Source organism: Alligator mississippiensis, chromosome 1 (assembly GCF_030867095.1).
Source record: "Alligator mississippiensis isolate rAllMis1 chromosome 1, rAllMis1, whole genome shotgun sequence".
Lineage (NCBI taxonomy): Eukaryota > Metazoa > Chordata > Crocodylia > Alligatoridae > Alligator > Alligator mississippiensis.
Genome location: NC_081824.1, coordinates 267,376,934 through 267,397,804, shown reverse-complemented (window position 1 = coordinate 267,397,804; position 20,871 = coordinate 267,376,934). Strand labels below are relative to the sequence as shown.

General features: G+C 44.9%; 1 protein-coding gene across 1 annotated transcript in view; it reads right to left on the bottom strand.

The window, feature by feature from the left end:
• LOC102561689 (uncharacterized) overlaps positions 1 to 20,186 on the bottom strand; it is a 47,435-nt gene extending 27,249 nt beyond the window's left edge. Inside the window, exons 1-2 of the mRNA XM_059720602.1 lie at positions 19,783 to 20,186; positions 5,550 to 5,662 (exon numbers count right to left, since the gene is read on the bottom strand). The gene's annotated coding sequence lies outside the window, so the exon portion shown is untranslated. The remainder of the gene's footprint in view (positions 1 to 5,549; positions 5,663 to 19,782) is intronic.
• Positions 20,187 to 20,871: the final 685 nt, after the last annotated feature.

Below are 20,871 nucleotides of genomic sequence, written 5' to 3'. Positions count from 1 at the left end.
TTCTCAGCCATTTCATTCACTTTAGATCTTGAGAAATATCTTTTGTACTTTGGGCTTCTGGTATTAATTGAGCTTGAGGGTGTCTGTACACACCATGAAGTTTAATCCTCATTAGCTTTCATAGACATTAGGGCTAGAAGGGACCTCGGAAGATCATCGAGTTCAGCCCCCTGCCCCAGGGGCAAGAAGTCAGCTGGGGTCATAGGATGCCAGCAAGATAAGCATCCAAATTTCTCTTGAAGGTGTTCAATGTAGGTGCTTGAACCACCTCCGATGGCAAGCTATTCCAGACCTTGGGGGCTCGGACAGTAAAGAAATTCTGTCTTATGTCCAGCCTGAAACAGTCTTGCAGTAGTTTATAACCGTTCGACCTCATCATCCCTTGGGGTGCTCTGGTAAACAAATGTCCCCCCAGATACTGGTGGTCACCCCTGATAAGCTTATAGATGGCCATCAGATCACCCCCAAGCCTGTGCTCTTCCAGGCTAAAGAGCCCCATAGCTCTCAGCCTGTCATCGTAAGGTCTGTTGTCCTGACCTCTGATCATGCGCGTGACTCTTCTCTGGACTCTCTCAAGCTTCTCCACATCCTTCTTGAATTGTGGGGCCCAAAACTGGACGCAGTACTCCAGCTGCGGCCTCACCAAGGCCGAGTACAAGGGGAGAAGGACATCCTCGGATTTGCTTGAGAAGCATCTATGGATGCAAGCCAGTGTTTTGCTCGCTTTACTAGCCACATCGTATTGAAGGCTCATGTTCATCTTGTGGTCAATAATGACCCCCATGTCTCTTTCTTCCATAGTGCTAGCCAGTGCAGCACTGCCAAGTCTATAAGGATGCTGCAGGTTTTTCCTCCCAAGGTGGAGAGCCTTGCATTTTTCAGTGTTAAACGCCATCAGGTTCTTGTCTTCCCATTTGCTGAGCCTGTCCAGGTCAGCCTGGATTGCCTTCCTGTTTTCAGGTGTGGATGCTTTGCCCCGAAGTTTGGTGTCATTACCAAACTTGGCCAATCCACTTCTGACTCCAATGCCCACATCATTACTGAAGATGTTGAACAATGTGGGTCCAAGGAGAGAGCCTTGGGGGACCCCACTGGTCACAGGGTACCATGAAGATTGACTTCCGTCAATTACCATCCTCTGGGTCTGACCACAGAGCCAATTTCCCAGCCAGCGGATTGTGGTAGACCCAAGGCCACAGTTGGCCAGTTTCACCAAGAGGTGATCATGGGATACCAGTTCAAAGGCTTTTTTGAAGTCAAGATATATGACATCAATCTCTATTTAAATTAAATAGGTTTAGCAAATTTATACTTGTTTATTTTGGAGCATCGCATCAGTGTTTGCACTCACTAGGTTTTTGAACGAATTAAGCCTAGTCCCCTGGCAGCACCGCAGGAGATCAGGAAAGTCCAGTGCTGCCCCTCTGGCCCAAGGCACTCCACCCCATGCCCTGCCACATAGCTGTGGGAGCACAGAGCTGGAAAACAGCACAAGAAAAAAAAAAAAGCATAAGCAATTCAAAGGGGTGACCTGCAAAAAAGTTGCAGCGCCATCTGGTGGACAAAGAGGTCATTAGACATCTTTGAGTGCTTTTGTGTTCGCATGCAATGAATCCATGGACACAATGCTTTTATTCATGGTGAGCCAAACTAAACTACGTCCAAGGAGTTTTACTTGAATACGCCAGAAAGACTTCTAAAGCATCCGGAAAACCCACTCATGCAAACAGTTATGCCGTTGCAGCACAAAAAAAGGCAAAATACATGGCAGGTACAAAGGCCCTAAGACTTTTGACAGGAATCTACTTAATGTTTCCTCCGCAAATGTCATGGGTACCATGGGAATATGTGGGTTTAAAGTTTATTGTGGGATCTTCATCATTGTGCCAAGATCAGTAAGAATATATATTTTAATAATATTGACAGCTTCTGGTATTGAAGATGAAGTGGGTATTGTCTGTTCCTCTGAACTGGCTTGAAATGTCATGTTCAGCAACTTCTTTTGCCATTAAAGCTGCAATTCTGTGAACTAAAATATCTTTCATACTTGTTAGGTCTTTTCAAACAAAAAAAAATAAATAAAAAAGGCAGAATCAGAATGTTCTACAATGCTTGTGCAAACAGAATGGACCAGGCCTCCCGCAGCTTGTCTGTCTTCAGTGTATAAATAATATCTCCCATATTTTCATTCATCTTCATTTGATTTTTTTTAAAGGACTACTGTGAAAGAAGAACTCACAACTTTTCTAAAGGAGTACTTAGAATGCATGTAGTATGTTTCTAGTTATATTGTTCACTAACAAAGTATTTTCTGCATCCAAATTCACAATAGGAAATGGGGGGGGGGGGGAGAGAAAGTCTGCTGATTATATCTTCCAAAAAAATCCATGGAATACCTTCAGAGTAGATGGCATGAAATTTTGCTATCTGGTGCTGCTTTTGTAGCATCCTATAAAATCTTTTCTGCAATTTCCCTAGATTCTAATGGTTTCTATAGAGTTGAAGATGGTACTTTTGCTAAAGGGTCCTTCCTGTTAGTAATCAATAATTTCTATCCTTATCAGAACACCTAAGCTCTCTGTTCACATACTCTTGTTGCTTTTTATGTCTGTGTAAACTGAGACTTCGGAAGCACTTTCTTGCAAAAGGTCAGATGAACCAGAGTGAATAATTTTGGCCACCAATGTGTCTGTGGCAGGAGAGAGAACCTGATCTTCAGAAGCTCCCGTGCACACATTCTTCCTGTGCAAAGTAGAAATATTGTCAGCCTGGTACAGAGGTGCCACTACTGTTTCAGCCTCTGGAAGATTTTATTTCCAAAATTCTCTGCCTAAAAACACTGGCCTGCTCCTTGATAGAAATATGCCAGGTGACTGTTGAGAAAAACAGTGGAGTTGTTTCCCTATCACTCCCTCTCTTCACACATCCTGGAGGCCTGCTGGGTGTTCTCAGTCTGTTTGTGAAGACAGACTTTTTGGCATTGGCCTCCTCCTCTCTCAGCTGTTTTTTCTCTTTTTACTGTATTATAGCTGGGTATACAACATTTATTATGTTGGCCACAAACCATGATATATGTAACTTCTTTGGTCTTGTTTTTCTGTAGCAGAAGCATAGGAGAAAGGACAATAAATGTGTTTATTAATTTGTTCACTCTCCCTTCTTTACATGGTCTACTGGGTACAATTCGACATCTGTCTGCCGGCTGCAATTTGAACATTTAGGGTGGACAATAACAGTCACCCATGAAAAGAAGTGACATGTAGAACAAGAACCTCTTGGATAGGGTAGGATACAAATCTAATAAAATAAATATAAGAAATAAACAGCCAATTCAGGAAAGGTCACTGAATGACAATCTAAGATATGCTTTGCTTCCCCTCAATTTGTTTTTGAAGGTCCAACATAGAGCTTGGCCTCCTTTAGCTCCTGGGCTAGGGACAGACATTATACATAAACTGGTTTAAGTGATCAGAAACTGGTTTAAACCTGTAACAGAACAGATGTTCAGTATGCATAAACTAGTTTGTAAATGACCAAAACTGGTTTAAGATAAGTCTGATACTACATTTAACCAGATTTAACTAATTTGGCTCAAACCGTTTTATGCCATGTCTGTCCCAGACCCCTTGCTGGTTTAAGATAAACCAGACACCCCCAGCATGCTCTCTGGGCCGGGCGGCAGTCCCTGCTTCACAGCAGGGCTGGCCCCTCACCTCTGCTCCCTGGACAGAGCTCCTCCAGTACAGACTTGCAGACACAGCAGGGTCTACTGGCTTCCCTGTGTCCCCCTCCCCTTTCCCTCTTACCACGTGCTGCTTAAGCAGAGATCCCTTTCTCCCCTCTCCCACAGCACAGACCATAGCCAGCATGTAGTATGCTAGCTAGTGCTGTATAAGGCTCGAGCAGAGACTGCAGACACAGCAGGGTCTGCTGGCTTCTCCCTGCCCTACCCCCTCCCTTGCTGCTCAAGCAGGAAATCCTCTCCTCCCTCCCTCCCCCCACAGCACGGACCCCAGCCCCATGGATCCTAGGCATGTGGTGCACTAGCTAATGCTGAGAGGTGTCTGTGCGTGTCTCTCCAATTTCATTGAGCCAGACAGGCAGACAGAACAGGGCTTTTGGAGCTAATCAACACGTCACCCCAGTATGCATTTAAGAAGAATTTGAAGTACTAGAAGACAGGCTATTGTTTTGCTAATTGGGTGATAAAGACTCTTATCAGCTCCAGGCTACCTTGCTCCCCCGTCAGCTTGCTTCAGATAGTCTGACAAGCAGGGAGGGAGATTGAAAAGCTCCATGTCATCAACAGATGCATGCACACATACACACACACACACTTGTCATCCCCCAGACCCTTGGTAGCACTCTGAGGCAACTGGCCCACCCCTTGAGCAGCCAGCAGGGAAAATACTGGGATGGTGCAGGCAGACTTCCCTAATGAGAAAGTCTTGCCAGGGCCTGGCCACACCTTCTCAGCTTAACTCTGTGCAAGGGAAGGAAGGGCTGTTCTAGTACCCCCTGGCTTCTAGCCTGAGCCACTGCAGGCATGTGCCTGAATCTCGTCAGTCCAGAGGGATTGTCTGTATGGTTGAAAACCAATTCAACCTGGCTACGTTACACTAACCTAAAGGTTGAATCAATTTAGGCTCACACTTTTTGAATGTCTATCCCTAGCCCTGAAGACTACGGGAGAAAATTGGACCACTTGAAGCCCAAGGAAATTTGGTCACAGACTTCAGCAGGGCCAGGATTCCCCCACATGAGCCTAGAGGTGATCCTAATTTTGCTGATTTACCCCATTACAAGTGTCAGGGCAGCTAGGAGTTGGATACACCTCTGGACACACTCTGTGGAATGGACTTCGTGTTCAGAGAATCTGCCACGTGCCAAGTGAGAGATTACTGAAAATTTCACTTCCAAATTCCACATCAGAACAGAAGCTGAAGTCTGACACTTGGATGGTCTCTAACCTCCCTTCCCTCCCCTCCAAGAAAGCACTTGTCAACTAGCTCACTCCTCCATAAGGAAGAGAATCAATCCACTTGCAGACATTTTCCTCCATCTCATACTGCATCTCAATGGTTCTGTGTTCTCCTTTAGCAGTGCTGCTCCATGCTCTTCCACATTATGAGGCATCTAAACACTCAACATGCTGAGAAGCTTTTATGTTTTTCAGGGACTGCATGGGCTTTGCTAATTAATGCCCCCAGCCCCTAGTGCAGGAAGTCAACAGTTTTACCCCCATTTTACGATAGCAAAACAGACTCAAAGCTGCTATCTAATGACCTGTGGCCAGTGCACTGTAGTGCCTTCTAGGTAAGTTGCTCCATTGTTTCCCTTGGTGTTAAGAAAAGAGTTCCCATCACAGAACCAATCACAATACAGTATGTCTTCCAGCATTATATCCTGCTCACTTGCTTCAGAAAAGAATGTGTAAGACTGTGTGCAACAATGCCATCTGGTGACTCCTGCAGAAAAGTAAGTCATGGCAGGGAGCACTTAACTATCACCTTTCAGTTCTGGCATCTCCCCATGGCAGGGCTTCTTACCTGACAGGATGATCTTTTCTTTTTTGTGCCTTTATTAGCAATTGCATTAGAAGTTATCTATGATGCTGAAGGGATCTTTTCATCCTCTGAAGGCCAGTAAGAAACATTAGCTCCTGGAGGAAAAGATAATAAAAATGTCTAAATGCAAAGCTCTGTTAGGCTAAGAGAGATTGTTCACCAAGGTACCCCAGGTGAAAACTAGGAATAATGGTCATAAATTGATAGAGTATCGCTTCAGATTAGACATTGGGAAAAGTTTGTTTGTTTGTTTGTTTGTTTGTTTACAGTTCGTGTGTCCAGAGTCTGAAATAGACTCCCCACAGAGGTGATATAATCACCTTCCCTGGCGATCTTCAAAAGACAACACACCTCGCTGAGGTCACCTGACCTCAGCAGTCTTTCCTGCCTAGAGCAGGGGGGCTGGACCTGATGATTTCCAAGGTCCCTTCCAGCCCCTAACTTCTGTCAACCTATAAATCTATTTATATCTTTGGATGTTTTTAAGTGCAGGTTAGAGCCACACTTGATCATGGTTTACTCAGGGATAATCCTGCCTTGAGGAGGAGGAGGTGGTATCTGGTCCAATTAATGTCTCTTCCAGCCCTACTAGTCTATCATTCTACAAGTGCAGTGTAACATCAATTTAATAGTCATTCAAAATGTATATTGAACCCTAATAGCTTAAGAGGAACCTAAAAAAGCAACACACTTCCTGGCAGTCATATGGAGCTTTGGTTCCATGATGGCTCCAGAAGGAAGGCCATTCCTGCATGGGAGAGTTTCATAGATTTAACTTAAGCTGTGGTTTTAAAACAGTGTGAGACCCTGTATGAATGCTGTTGTTTTGGTTAAATAAAGGCTTATTTTGAAGTAGCTTTAATAAATTTCTGCTTCAGCTACCCTAGGTTAGAACAAACCATTTTTAAAGTAATGTACAATTCATGTGGCCTTGTGCTCCTTTAACTAAGCTAACTTCAGAACCAAATTGCATTCTGCAGCTCTTTCAGATGGATACAGTCTCCTTAAGTGCAAAGTAAGGAATACAAATAATATTTTCAAATTTTGACCGGGGTTTTAGTACAAGGACATGTCATCTTTCTTCAAGTCAATCTTGTGTGAATTCAGAAGAGCCAATGCAAAGGAGCAACTAACACCTGTATGAATTCACAGGCGAGGGAGAAGGAGATGCATTCTGAGAGGTATGAACATAGCACATTCCCTTACCAACCACATGCATGCTTCCCCCCCTCCAAAAAAAGAAAAAAAAAATCACCCCTTCAAAACTGGGGTGTGTGTCTTAGCATAGTTAGTGATTTTTCTTTGCTGGAATAAAACCATTCAGAGACTGTGCTCTAATGAAGCCAAGGTGGCTGCTGTTGGTTCCCGTGAAGGGTCAGCAAGCAGAAGGGGTTGAGAGTCCTTTGTTAAATCCTTCGCAGCTGTAGCTATGGGGTGAACTCTGTAGCTAAAGGAGCAACTGAGCTACTGCTGTTGCCAAATGCAGTCTGTAGTATCTGGATGAAGCTCACAGTGTGAAAACAACTCTTCATTATTTACAGGAACTTACTTATATAGAACTATTTACAGTGAAGAAATAACAGCCCTGCTACTTGCAAGGGTCTAGGTCCTAGTCTTGCTGCACCAGAAAGTTCTTGTTGCTTCACCCAGGCAGTCTCCTTGGCTATCACACTTTTAAGGCACATTGTTTTCAGGAGAACTTACCCTAGGGTCACTCAGTTGGCCACAACTCCAAACCAGTCTTGTTTTCTTTCCATTCTGCCTTCCACAAAACAAGGAAGGCAGAAGTCTTATTTGGGGTGGGGAGACATTGTGTGGTACATGAGAAAATACAGCAGGGTACCTTGCTCCAGATTGTGGAGGCAGCATGGGGAGAAGCCTTACTCTTGTAAAATGAACAACATCTTGGAATGAAGGGAGTAAAACCTCGGGGAAGTGAGGGCACACATGGATAGAAGAGTGGTTGAAGTGTTGTGCTGTGCTGGATGATGAGGTGACATGGTAGAAGTGTTAGTATCCCTGTGTGTGTCATGTTTTCATCCTTCAGACACACAAGGTAGTTTCAGATACCACTTCCAGATACAAAAAAAAAAAGAGACATTTTATATCTACTTTGTTTTTTGATCCCTTGTTCTTCAGACAACGGGTTCGCTCTGTCCTTTTACTTAACTTCCAAGTTCTCTGCTTCAATAAGCTCCCTCCTGCAGTTCTCTCAGGTAAAACATCATATTTTCCTCCAGCTCAACTTGTTTCTACAACGTTTTTAAAAGATTGTTTTGTAGACTCACAATCTAGGGTTGCTTTTTTATTTGGGCTGCACACACAGAAAGACACCCAGGTGAAAAAAAAAATCACAAAGTAAACCAGTAAAATTAGACTGGACTTCGCAATATTCAGTGCCTTCTATGAATCAGACTAGTCATGGTGTATAAGGTTAAGCACTTGTAAAAGGCTTTGCAGAATTGGAAGCAAATTGGGTCTTAGTAAATAGTGGGGGGGTTTTAACACGTGTATTTTAACACCACCTGCATCATACATTTTGTAAGAACCTTTCCCTAACCTTGTCTTTTCATACTCTTCTCTTTAATTCAGCCGGAACAAGAAATTCAGGTATTTTTAAGGGAAGCATGTCACATTCACAAAGCTGAAAATTCAGAAGTCTGGTTGAATTAGAAGCAGAATTTTGTGCTAGGTGGCACTACTAAGAACCCTTCTCTCTGTCAACCACCAGCTTCTTTCTTCCGTGGCATGTAGGTTTTAAAATAGTCATTGCCTGTACCTTCTTAGCTTTCTCCTCCCTGCATTTCTTTTGTAGCTTTTCAAATCCAGTTCCTTGTGTAGTTACTTCTGATGAAAACAGGAGAAGATGCATCTTTTTTCTTCAATGCCTAGGGATCATGTGTCATGTTTTAACCAAAGGGAAATAATTGTGTATTTTCCTATGCAAGGCAGGTATGACAATTTTTCTGTTGCTTTTTTCCTATCTGATACCACTCCCCTTTACACACACTGAGCCAAATTCCTCTCTACACAGAACCCACATTGTCATTTTCCCCAACTTATATCATCCCACTCAGTCTTACTAACGAGCGAGAAGACTGCTGCCAGTGGGCTGTGATGAGAGCAGCACAACAGTATGCTCCAGAACGTCTCTTTTTGCTCCCAGCGACCTACTCAGAATCACTGACTTTGCAAAGCATCATGTTCTAGCACTTGTGCCATGTATCCCTGTCAGCTCCACTCTTTGTAAGCTATGGATTTGGGGTGGTTCAGTTTCTCAGCCAAGCCATGGCCCAATGTTCTTGCAGACACAATTTTGCATCTCAAAATTATCCTCTTGTATCCAGCTGGTTCCTGCAAAGAGTCACTGGCACAAGTCTAGGCAGCCGATTACCTGACACGAAGAACAGAAAATTCTGCAATAGTCCTCAAAGTTGGGTGTAAACTAGTTGCAGGTAGGGGGGAGGGGGTCCCAGACTTTGCTATAACAGCCAGCACCCATAAAGTGCTCTGCCCCCTGATTAGATGAGATAGGCCCAGCCAAATAAAAGCCACAACCTTCCTTGCAGTAGGGTTGGAGTACTGCTGTAGTCATGGTGGTCCAGACAATATGCAAGAATCAAGGAGATCTTAGTGACATCTTTAATTACCCTTTTTTTTTTTTATGTCTTGTTTTTTCTCCCAGTCAGTCTGTCTTTTTGCCCAGTTAAAAGAAGTTTCTGAGCACCAAGTGCCTTCTGCAGTGCCCTTGTCTAGCAACTCCCAAATTTTACACTTGGTCCAATAAAAAAATAGTCACCCACGAAAGTCCCCCTTGCTTCTCACTTACACTGCCTTTGTCAGCCACAGAGACACAGGGTCCCTAGCCCTATTCTTGACTTCCTTAAACTCCTCTTCCTCCTGCCCCACCTTTCACATTCCTAACCACCCACCTAAGCCCTCCCTGGAATGAGCCCAAGGAGAATCCCAGTCCTTTTCTGCTTCCCTCCAAGCTCCCTTCAGACACAGCTCAGCTGCTCTGCAGAAACAGGCATAGGAACAGGGAAATGGCAGAAGGAGTGGGGGGGAGAATCAGAAGAAAGAGGAAAGGCCTCTGTGGAAGTCAGAGTGATGGTGGGGGGCACTCTTGTTGGGTCAGCAACATTCTGCAACCCGGTGTCCAAGACTTGAAGCAGCTTCTCTGTTTTCAGTGCAGCAGCACCCAAATCAGAGTGACAGACAGAAAGAGCTGCAGGGAGATGTGGGGATGAGAGCCCTCTGCCATCCCCCACCAAAAGCAATACAACTAGGTATTGCACTTTCCCTGATCTTCCTCTTGTAAGTCCCTTACTGAATGGGGGAGGCAAGCTAGTGACAGATGATGCAGAAAAAAGGCTGAAGTACTCAATGCCTTTTTCACCTCAGTCTTCATAGTCTGGTAGCTGACCTTACCTATTTCACTTGGCAGCATAGTTTGGGGAGAAGTTGAGCAGCCAATAGTGGTGAAAGAACAGGTTAGGGACTATTTAGAAAAGCTGATGTGTACACATCCATGGGGCTGGATATGATGCACCCAAGGGTGCTAAGGGAATTGGCCTATTGACTGCAGAACCACTGGCCATTATCTTTGGAAAAAAACCTCATGGTACTGGGAGAGGTCCCAGACGACTGGAAAAGGAGAAATACAGTGCCCATCTTTATGAAAAGAGAAGGAGAATCTGGGGAACTAGAGACCAGAAAGCCTCACCTCTGTCTCTGGAAGAATTATGGAGAAGGTCCTCAAGTAATCCATTTCTAAGCACTTGGGAAGAGAAAGTGGTTAGGAAACAAGCAGCATGGATTCACCAAGAAAAAGTTATGCCTGACCAACCTGGTTGCCTTTTATGATGAGCTCATAGACTGGTACTGTGGATGCAGGAAGAAGAACAGTGGACCTTGATTTTAGCAAGGCTTTTGATACAGGCCTCCCACAACATTCTCATAAGCAAGTTAAAGAAGTACAGGGTAGATGAATGGAAAAAACTGGCTGGATTGTCAGGCTTGATGTCTAGTTGGCAACTTGTATCAAGTGAAGTGCCCCAGGGGTTGGTCCTGGGGCTGGTTTTGTTCAGTATCTTCAACAACAACCTGGAAGATGTGATGGAGTGCACCCTCAGCAAGTTTGCAGATCACACCAAGCTGGGGGGAGTAATAGATATGCAGGAGAGGAGGACTAGGATTCAGAGAGACCTCAACAAATTGGAGGGTTGGACCAAAAGAAATGTCATGAGGTTCAATAAAGGAGAACTGCAAAGTCCTGCACTTAGGACAGAACAATTCCATCCACTGGCACAGGCTGGGGACCAAACAGGCTAAGCAGCAGTTTTACAGAAGAGGACCTGGGGGTTACAATGCACAATTGGTGGCAGCAGCAGCAGCAGTCCCTCTGAGTCAAGAATGATGTCTATCAAGCTTGATGGGTTCTCAGGTACCTGAGGAGCCCAATTCTAGATATACACGTTTTTTTGGCAATGGGGGCATGTTGTTGCGCGAGGGAGTAGGATTCACAGCCCTGGGCTGGTCTCCTTCTCCTTCCTCCACCATCACCATTCCGCCTCAGTATCCAGTCATTGGGCCTCAAAGTGGTGCGCGCCTTGGTGCCACTTCGAACAATCAGCAACTTGCTCCTCCCAGCCATTGGTGTCAACGCCTCTGTGCTTGAGGATGACCTTGAGCATGTCTTTGTACCATTTCCTTTGGCCGCCCTTTGAGCATTGGCCAGAGAGCTGGGAAAAGAGAGTCTGGCAATGGAGGCAATTCTCGGGCGTCCGTACACAGTGGCCCATCCACTGGAGTCGATATCTCAAGAGCAAGGCTTTGATACTGGTGGCCACAGCTTCCTGCAGGACACTTGTGCTGGTCCACTGCTCCTCCCATTTGTCCCCCAGATTTCAAACACAAGCACCGCTGGTGAAAGCTCAAGGGTCTTAATGTGGTGTCAGTAGACGGTCCAGGTTTCACTGCAGCAGAGGAAGGTTGTTGGCATGACAGCCTTGTAAATCAGGGCCTTTGTCAACTTCCAAAGGTCTCTAATTTTGAAATACATATTGTCACAGCTTGAAGAAGGCAGCACTGGTACAGCTGACCCAGTGCTGGACTTCTTCATCAATGGTAGCCCATTGAGAGAGAGGTGGCTGTCAAAATATGGAAAGTGCTCCATGTACTCCAGAGCCTCCCCGTCTACACAGATAGCGCAAGGAATGTCAGTTGGCCTGGGGAGGGTTGGTGGAGAACCTTCGTCTTGGTGACATTCAAGGACAGGCCAAGTCTCTTATACGAAGTATTGAAGAGATCCAAGGATGCTTGCACATCCTGCGCAGAGTGAGCCATCATGCAGCAATCATCAGCAAACTGAAGGTCGTGTATGTCCTTGGTGGTGAGCAGACTGGGATTTATGTCCTTGGTGGTGAGGGGGGATTTAACAGCAGCCTTTAACTACGTGAAGGGGGGTTCCAAAGAGGGTGGAGCTAAACTGTTCTTAGTGGTGGCAAATGACAGAAAATGCAGCAGTGGTCTCATGTTGCAGCAATGGAAGTTTAGGTTAAATATTAAGAAAAAGCTGCCTCACAAGGAGGGTAGGAAAGCTCTCTAGGTAACCTGTTCCAGTGGTTGTGGAATCTCCATCCTTGGAGATTTAAGATCCAGCTAGACAAAGCCTTGGGTGGGATGATATAGATGGTGATGGTCCTGCTTTGAGCAAAGGGTTGGACTAGATGGCCTCCTGAGGTCCCTTCCAACCCTTATTTTTTAGTAGCGTATGATATAAATGTGGTATGTAGGGACCAATGGTCCATTAGGGAAGTGATAAAGCATGTTCAGCTTTATGAGGAGGCTGCAGGGCAAAATTGAACATTGCAAAGAGTATGTGTAGGGTATGTGGGGTGATGGGGTACCTGTAAGGGATGGGGGTTAAAGTGGTAAAAGAAGCAACATGGGTACTGGAAGTACACCTCAAACTTAGAGAGGGCAGCATGGCAAGAAACAAAGACTCAAGCAAAAGATGAGACTCTGGAGTGGGTGGAAGCTAATCCTAGAGGGAAAGATGCAGCTGCTAAAAGCCATGATCTTATATACAGGATTGGTGCTCCACCCCAACATGCACCAAAGCCTGTGCAATAGGGAAAGCATGTGTGCACTTCTGGGGGTCACAATGGGAGAGACCAGCACAAGACATATTATTCAAACAGAAGAAACATGCCAGGAGAGACTTCCTAGATGTGTTTTTATTCATAATGGATAAAAATTAAGCCTATGTTGTAATTTGGTGGTGGGAGGGGAGTCCAAAGCAGCATTGTTTCTCAAATACTTTCGAGGAAGACTATGGAAGAGAAAGGAAATAGGAGACTGTCCGTCCATGTAATCATGGGCATGGCAGCCCTCTAAATGATATCTGGTAATAGATGATTTCCAGAACTGATACAATTTACAGCAAAATGAACCAGAAGAAATGAAAAACCATTGCAACAACCAACAAGAGGTGCACTGGTGAGATAGTTTCCCCAATCACAGCTGTTCTCTCTGCAGAGGAAGCCAACACCATCTGGAAGGAGATGTGTGAAAGACTTTCTTAAAGAGGACTGACAGCTAAGCTGGATGTTGGCATGCAGAATACTGCCAGTTTGTGAGCTGCAATATCATTGACAGCTCTGCTGGACCACAAAATGCCCAAGGGACATGAGTAAGTACCAGGGAAACACATGAGCACTTGCTGTGGAATGTGCCTTTACCCAAAGGGTGTGGGGAAGGCTAGAGCGATTATACCAGCTAATAACAGGCACCAAGCTGACAGCTGAAGAAGTGGTGCAGAGACACCAAAAATGGGACCAAAAAAGAAAAAGAGAGCACACAGAAGAAAAACAGTGGTAATCTGTTTTAAAAAATGCTTTGTGGACTGTGAAAACCCTGCTGATCTTCAAAGAGGTAGAGTGATCTGTCAAACAGTGCTTAAAGCTAGGCCTATACAGAGTGAAAACGTACCTATGGAGGGACCAAGGAGAGAAAAAGGGAAGGAAAAAGTGGAAAAAAAAACTCTGGGAGAAAGATGGGTCCTGATGTTTGTAGATAGAACCTATGGAAAGAAAGGGGGGGGGGGGGGGGGGGGGGAAGGAATTGGAAAGGAAACCAGATTGTATAAAAACAGGATGGAGAAAGGTTTCATGTTAAGATGTTAAATGTGGAATACCCAAAATAAATGAGTAAGTTGGAGAAGAGTTTGTATTCCAAGAAACAGAATACTTAACTATGTTTTTTTAAAGGGGAAAGGAAGAAAGGTTTAAATGGAATCTGGATATTTTTGTAAATAAATAAAAACAATATAGTTTGTACTATATGTAAGTGGTACAAAAGTATGTTTATGGAACACTTGTGCTAAAAGTTGCAGCAGTTTCAAAAAAAGGTAAAATGTATCAATTCTAGCTGAACCATCTCCAGGTACCTGTAATGATTTGTCTCTATGCAAGTTTTGCCTTTTACTTCCATGTGCTCAGGAAAAGCGGGGTCTGACAGTAAAGAAGGGGGGAAGAAGGCAAAGGGGCTATCTGACCTGCAGCTGTATCTTTCCTGCTGTAGCAGTGGGAAGGAGACAAATTCAAGACAAATCTCCAATAATTAGATTTTATACCTGAAAAATTATAAGCAACTTATAAATTTTACATATAAAGAATCTAAATACGGGGGGGGGGGGGTTCATACATTTCAGTAAATGCAATAGTTAAAAACAAAAAGAAAAATATAAGCTTGGCAACTAGGTAAAGTGATACACCGCATACCGAAGTCATTCAATATTTCCAAATGGAACAACTTACAGTCTATTGTTAAGCATCTTAGATAAAACACGTAAAGCAGTCAATTTTTCTACAAGATCTGATATTCAGAAAGCCTTTATAATTGAGGTAACTAACTCCAGAAAGAAAAGGTTCAATTTGCAAGAAGTTTGGAACCCTTCCATGTGGACATTTCAACCTGCATAGGAAAAAGACAGTTTGTGAAGCTGTATCTTAACGATATGCTCAAATGAGTCTTAAAAACCAAAAAAAACCCCAACATTAACTGTAAGAAATGTCTTTGTTCTAAAATTAAGTCTTAAAAAATAACAGCCTCAAAAGCTTTTTGAAGATCTAAGGCAGGGTTTGCACATTTTTCAAAGTGCAAGAATGCATTTGTAGAGTCCTAAACTACCTCTTTTCAAATAGCTCCTAATTTCTAAGGAATTAAGTAGCCTTGGTTGACAGTGCCTCCCTTTGGAAGAGCTCCTACTTGTTCCAAAGGCTCAAGATTGCCGAAATAAAAAGTCAGAAACTATCTTGCAGTGCTCCTAAAATCACCCAGTTTAGATAGCATAGGTCAGGGCTTCTCAACCCTGGGCTGCAGCCCAGTGCCAGGCCATGGCAGGTCGGCTGCCAGAACAGAAGTGTCCACAGACTGGCAAACCACAGCCCCCCAGGGCCAGGCGAAGAGGCTGCGGGCTTCTTGTGCAGGGCCTGAGGTAGCGCAGGGTTTAGCCCACCCTCCGCCAAGGGGATGGGGTATCCTTACCCATCTGCCAGCCGGAAATTCCAGGTGTGGTTGGCTGTGACGGCTGGGCGATGGTTTGCTGGGCCGCAGCCACTTCCAGGCTGTGGTTTGCCAGACCATGGCATAAAAGCTCTGAGAACCCTTGGCATAGGTGCTGAATAACACCAGTTAAATATACCGGCTCTATCAATCACTGGTTAAGATACATTGCTTCAAGGAGCATATTGACTGACTCAGGGAGTTCTACCACCCAGTACGGTCTTCACCAGGTTTGTAAAAGGCAATATCAGCTTTATGTCCGATGTCCTAAATGGATTTTTTCCAGTTAATTTTTTCCTGCTCAAGCAAATTATATTGGTAATTGGCAGGACTTTCTTCACAGTATTTTAACACTTGAAATATTTGTCTGGGAAGTGTTTGACAATGAATGATAGCAAGTAGGATCAAAGCCTGAGAATCTGGAATTGCTTTCCCCACCTACTTCCACCCCTCTGCAGCATTGCAGACACTTCATGTAGTGGAAGAATAGACTGACATATTTGTTCAGGGCATGTCAACATTTTCCAGTGTTTTCGTAACACCCCTGGTTGATGCCTTTAAGAAAAACAACAACATACATGAAGTCCAACATTTCACCTTTTTTGGCATCTCAACTGACAAAACATGGTAAACATATTTGTACTTATGGATGGTGTTGAATATTCATGGACTGTTAAACAAACAACTTCTCATGTCCTGTTTGAGACTGTCGCTGACAGGTATTTAGTGGAATTCATTCAAATCTGACAGGGCTGTGGCTGTTGGAACCAGGTAGTTCTTCAAGTCAGGGGTGTCAAATTCACCTTGTGCCCTGGGCCAGATACAGGCCATGGGGCTCCTTGAGGATAGGGATCCAGCCTGGGGCAGTTTGCAGCAGCAGGGTGTTTGAAACTCCTGCTTTAAAAGACATTGTTGCAACATCAGCACTAGTCTGGGACATACGTGTCTGCTCTATACCATGAACCTGGAATCGGGCAGACTCTGAGGGCATTTGTACATGCCACGGGGGTATACTTCAGTTTAATTCTCCCTAAATTGAAGAAGTGGGTTTTTAAAAACCCTGTTTCAATTTAAACCGAAGTAACGCCCCAGTGTCATGTACACAGGGGTTGGGGCCTGATCCTTACCTACCTCTCCAGCGGCAGGGGGCATTTGCCGGCAGGCCAAGGAGTCCCCAAGCTGCAGGGGGGGCTGATGCTTCCCTCCGCAGCAGTGTCCCCCAGGTGGCACCTGCCTGCAGGCACCCAGCCCAGGCAGTCCTGGGGGACACCGCAACCATGGTGGGAAGCACTGGGCCCCCATGCAGCTCTGACAGACAGGCAGGCTCCAGAGAGAGAAAAAAAAAGGATCAGTCTTGCTGCTCCTCCCTTTCCCACCCCCCTTCAGTGAAGCTTGCACAGGCTGGCTGCCAGGCTGCCTGCACAGCCCCGGAGCTGCACAGGGCCCAGTGCTTTCCTCCGTGGCTACTAAGGTAGCAAGCTAAAACACTTCAAATGCATTTTATTTAGCTACGTCCCAAAGTCATTTAACTGAATGTGCAAACAGCAACACCATTAAAGCAGTGCAAAAGGGCATTTAACCTGCTTTAAAGGCCAATTTTGTGGCGTGTACAAATGAATAAGATTTGTACACATGGGCTAGAGACAGACATTACACATAAACCAGTTTAAGTGATCAGAAACTGGTTTAAACCTGTAACAGAACAGAAGTTCAGTGCACATAAACCAGTTTCAAAATGGCCTAAACAAATTTGAGTTAAACCTGGGTGAATGTACTATCAGACCTACTGATTGAAATTGAAATGGTTTATAGAACTTCTGTCCCCGACCCCTTCCTGGTTTCAGTTAAATCAGAGCCCCCCAGCATCCCAGCATGCACTTCAGCCCTGGGCCGAGCTGTGCTATCTGCTCCAATGGAGCTGGGCTGGCCCCACTCCTGTGATCTCTAGCCAGAGCAGGGGCGGGGCCTGGGCAGACATAGCCCCACCCCCTAAAGCAAAGGGAGCAGGAAAGAGATTCTTCCCCCCCTCCTTCCCCTGCCCCACCAACACAGACCCCGCCTGGGGTCTGCCAGGCAGGGGCGCAGCAGCCCGTGTCAGGCACTTTGCCTCACTCACTGCTTGACCTGGGGCAAGGGGCATGGCCAGCCACAGCAGCAACATGAAGTGAACAGAGATGGAGGGGGTTTAAATTCCCCCCTCTGCCCAACTCAAGCCAGGGTCTGCCTGGCCAGGACAGACCAGCCTGTGTCAGTGTCTGCCCCACCACTGCTGCAGTGGCAGAGGTGGGCTGTGGCCAGGGACAGGCCTGTTATGGCCCCCTGAGGTGAGGGGGGCAGGGAGAGGGTTTATTCCCCACTCCCTCCTTTCTCCCCTGGGATCCCAGCCAGGGTCTGCCTGGTTAGGGCAGAGAAGCCTGTCAGGCACTTCCCCCAGGCACCCCCACCACTCTAGCAGTGAGGACAGCGGTGGGAAATGCTAGGCAGAAGAAATGGCTACTTTCCCCTCCAGGCACACCCTGGCTGGGGTCCCTGCAAGCCAGGGTGGAAACTTAACACACACCCCCCACCCACCCAATTGTGGCCAGGCCCCAGCAGACCTGAATACATACCAACCCCCCCCCCCCCCACACACACACACAAACACACAGAGTTTAGCTCAGTTTCCCTGCAGCTGAGGGCTCACTCTAGCACCCTACCAGCTTCTAGCCTGAGCCACTGCAGACATATTCCTGCATTTCTGGAATCAAAAATGAATGTCTATTCACTTGCAAATCGATTCAATCTATGCAGGTTAAACTAACCTGCATAGATTGAATTAATTCAGGCTCAGGCTTTTTGAATGTCTGTATTTAGCCTTAGTCTTATAAATAAGTTGTTTCTCATAGTCTTCTGCCTGTAGTGTTTCTACTGCCTTACTGAGGTACTTGTTTGCAGTGAAATGCATCTTGTCTTGGGACAAAATCCTTGCAGCACAGTCTCATGTTTTAAGTCATGCCAAAAACTGCCAGTCCCAATGCTCAGCATCTAACATTTGGTTGAAACCAGCTTAACTGTAGTTATCTGAGAGAATATTCATTCCACATGAACATGAGAGGCATGACTAGGAGGGAAAAGGCACATAGGGCTGGCCCTTTAAAGCATAAATTCACCAGTAACATCCCTAAAATTTTAAATTCCCATCCAGAACTCTTCTGTGTTTTGGTCATCTGCAATTTTGCACCATTAGAAAGTGAAGACTTGAAGTGGCATATTTCATTTCAGCATTTAGGTGGTCTCTGATATCCACAGATGATTAACTTGCTCAAAGTCATTGCTCTACTAATTTGACAGCTTGAAAGAGAAAACCACCAGCATATTTCTTTTATTAAGTATTGCTCTTTCCATCTGCTAAAACATCAGTGAAGAATGTCCAAAGCCAACAAACCACCCTAGCAAATGGTTGGGTGGGTCATTTAAATTGCCCAAGTTCGCTATCAGCTAGAGACAGTTAGATTCTTGATTAAAGTAGACAAAAAGGACAGACAGGTGGTAGTCCCCAAGGGCATTACCAGAGTTCAGCTGTCCCAGCTTAGGTCTTGCAGATTCCTGCAGAGTCCATATTAGAAACTGCACATACATTTTGCTGATGACTTTTCAGTACATCATAACATTAGCATTTGTCCTTTACAAAGCTGAAAATATAACTTCAGCTCATCCCACTGAACCAGCAGCATGTACACACAACCTTATGTGATAAAGAGCCAGCCAGTGAGCAACAGCTAAATGAACTATAGCTGGCAAGCTGATGACCTGTTTCATATTCCAGGTCTCAGAACATTGTGAGCAAGCCACAGTAAATGAGCCTAGAGACACCTCAGGAACTTATCTAGGCAGGATAACCCCCATCTGAACCATCCCAGTTAATATTGGCCAATCTTTTAAATGTTTCCAAGGATAGAGGTTCAACAACCTCTGCTCATAATCAGCTTTAAAGTGTCATGCACACACACACACCTCATTTAGTCTACACACAGCGTAGGATTAGATATCATCACATCTTTAAAGCAAATGTCTGCCAGAGGCCTAAAATACTCATTCCTTTGACCAGATGCAGTTAGAAAGAAGCCTGCATCCTACCACACTACATCAGTCCTACTTCCAAGAAACATGCTGAAATTCAAGTGAAGGAACTGACTTTCAGAACTGTAAAGTTTTAAAAATAAAATAAGAGGACACCTACACAGAGACCAGTTCTTCAGTGAAGCAGAGTTGGCAGCTCTGCTTAACACCCCCCCCCCCATGCCCCCTGAAACTGAAGATAGGAACAAATGAGTATTTTCAAGGTTCAATCAAAGACGTGGGACTTGATATGAAAAACTAGGACTGTTCAGATGAAGTAAGACACGTAGCAACACCAGTACCTACAGGCCAGGGGAGCCAGGATGAGTGAAGTGTGCTAGTTACCTGAAAGCAGAAAAAGAGAACACATGCAGCTTTGTGAATGGACATTAACTGAAAAAGGCCATTAGCAGGAAGAGTCTAAGGCATACGGCCTGCCTGTCCCTTGCAGCTGGAGTAAGGGGTCCTCACTGGTATGCTTGTTCTCAACAGATTGAAGTACACAATTAAGTTAGCATACCAGAAGTCTAATATAGCATAAGCTCACCTGTGTCTGCATCAGTCAGGTCACTCCATTTGTAAGCTCCTTGGTCCGTTTTCCCTTCCCTCTCATACTTGCCATTATTGATCAAATCTCTCTTCTGCCCCTTTTCTTTCCCTTAAAGTGTTTCCAGGCACTCATAATGGTCTGTGCCAAATAACAAATGCAGTCATTAAGTTAATATCATCCAATTCATACTATCACCAACTCTTGATTGTCTCCTCCTGACCCCAAGCCCAAAGGCTTCCCACCCAAAGGCACAAACCAGGGCCCCTGTTCCAGATACTCTGTTGACTAGACTGAGACAGAACAATCTCTACCCTACTACAGCTTCCTCAGGTTCTCAAACAGAATATTTTTGCCCCACCTACATGCCATACAGGTTTGTAACTGGCCTTGACAATAAACACCATCTCACTGCAGTGTTGTTCAACCTCAGCCTATCCACAACTCATTAGCTTTCATTCATCTCTTTCCAATAAGTTTTCCTGGTAACCTTATAGGAGCCAGCTATGCCGCATTAAAACGGATGGGCAGTGGCTAATAAGTCACAGGTGGGCTTCATCCAGCCTGCAAAAAGCTATCATAGTAACAATGGTGAAATGTTACTTCTTTACAAATGTTTTCAGGTTTCATGAGGTGCAAGCATAAATTAAACAAGAATCTGCCTGTCCAGAGCTATGGACTTGCTTCCCCCCAAATTCAAGTTTAAATGTCACATGCTTTCTTTCAAGCTCTGTAAGGTCCCAATTTTTGTGGTGTTTTGTTGTAGGACAACCTTCCCCTTCTAATTCAGATCCCTCCTAAACATGCTTCTGTCCCTGGATGTATACACTGACCTGAATCATAGAAAAATAGGGCCTAGAGGCACCTCAGGAACTTATCTAGGCAGGATAATCCCTGTCTGAACCATCCCAGTCAAGATTAACCAAACATTTACCTTTTATTTCCAAGAATTGAGATTCTACAACCTCTGCTTGTAATCAGCTTCAGCGTTTAACCACCCTCATAATTAGAACATTTTTCCTAACAGCCAACCTAATTTTCCTCTGCTGTAGTTTAAGATTGTTAGTTCTTGCCCTGTCCATTCAGACA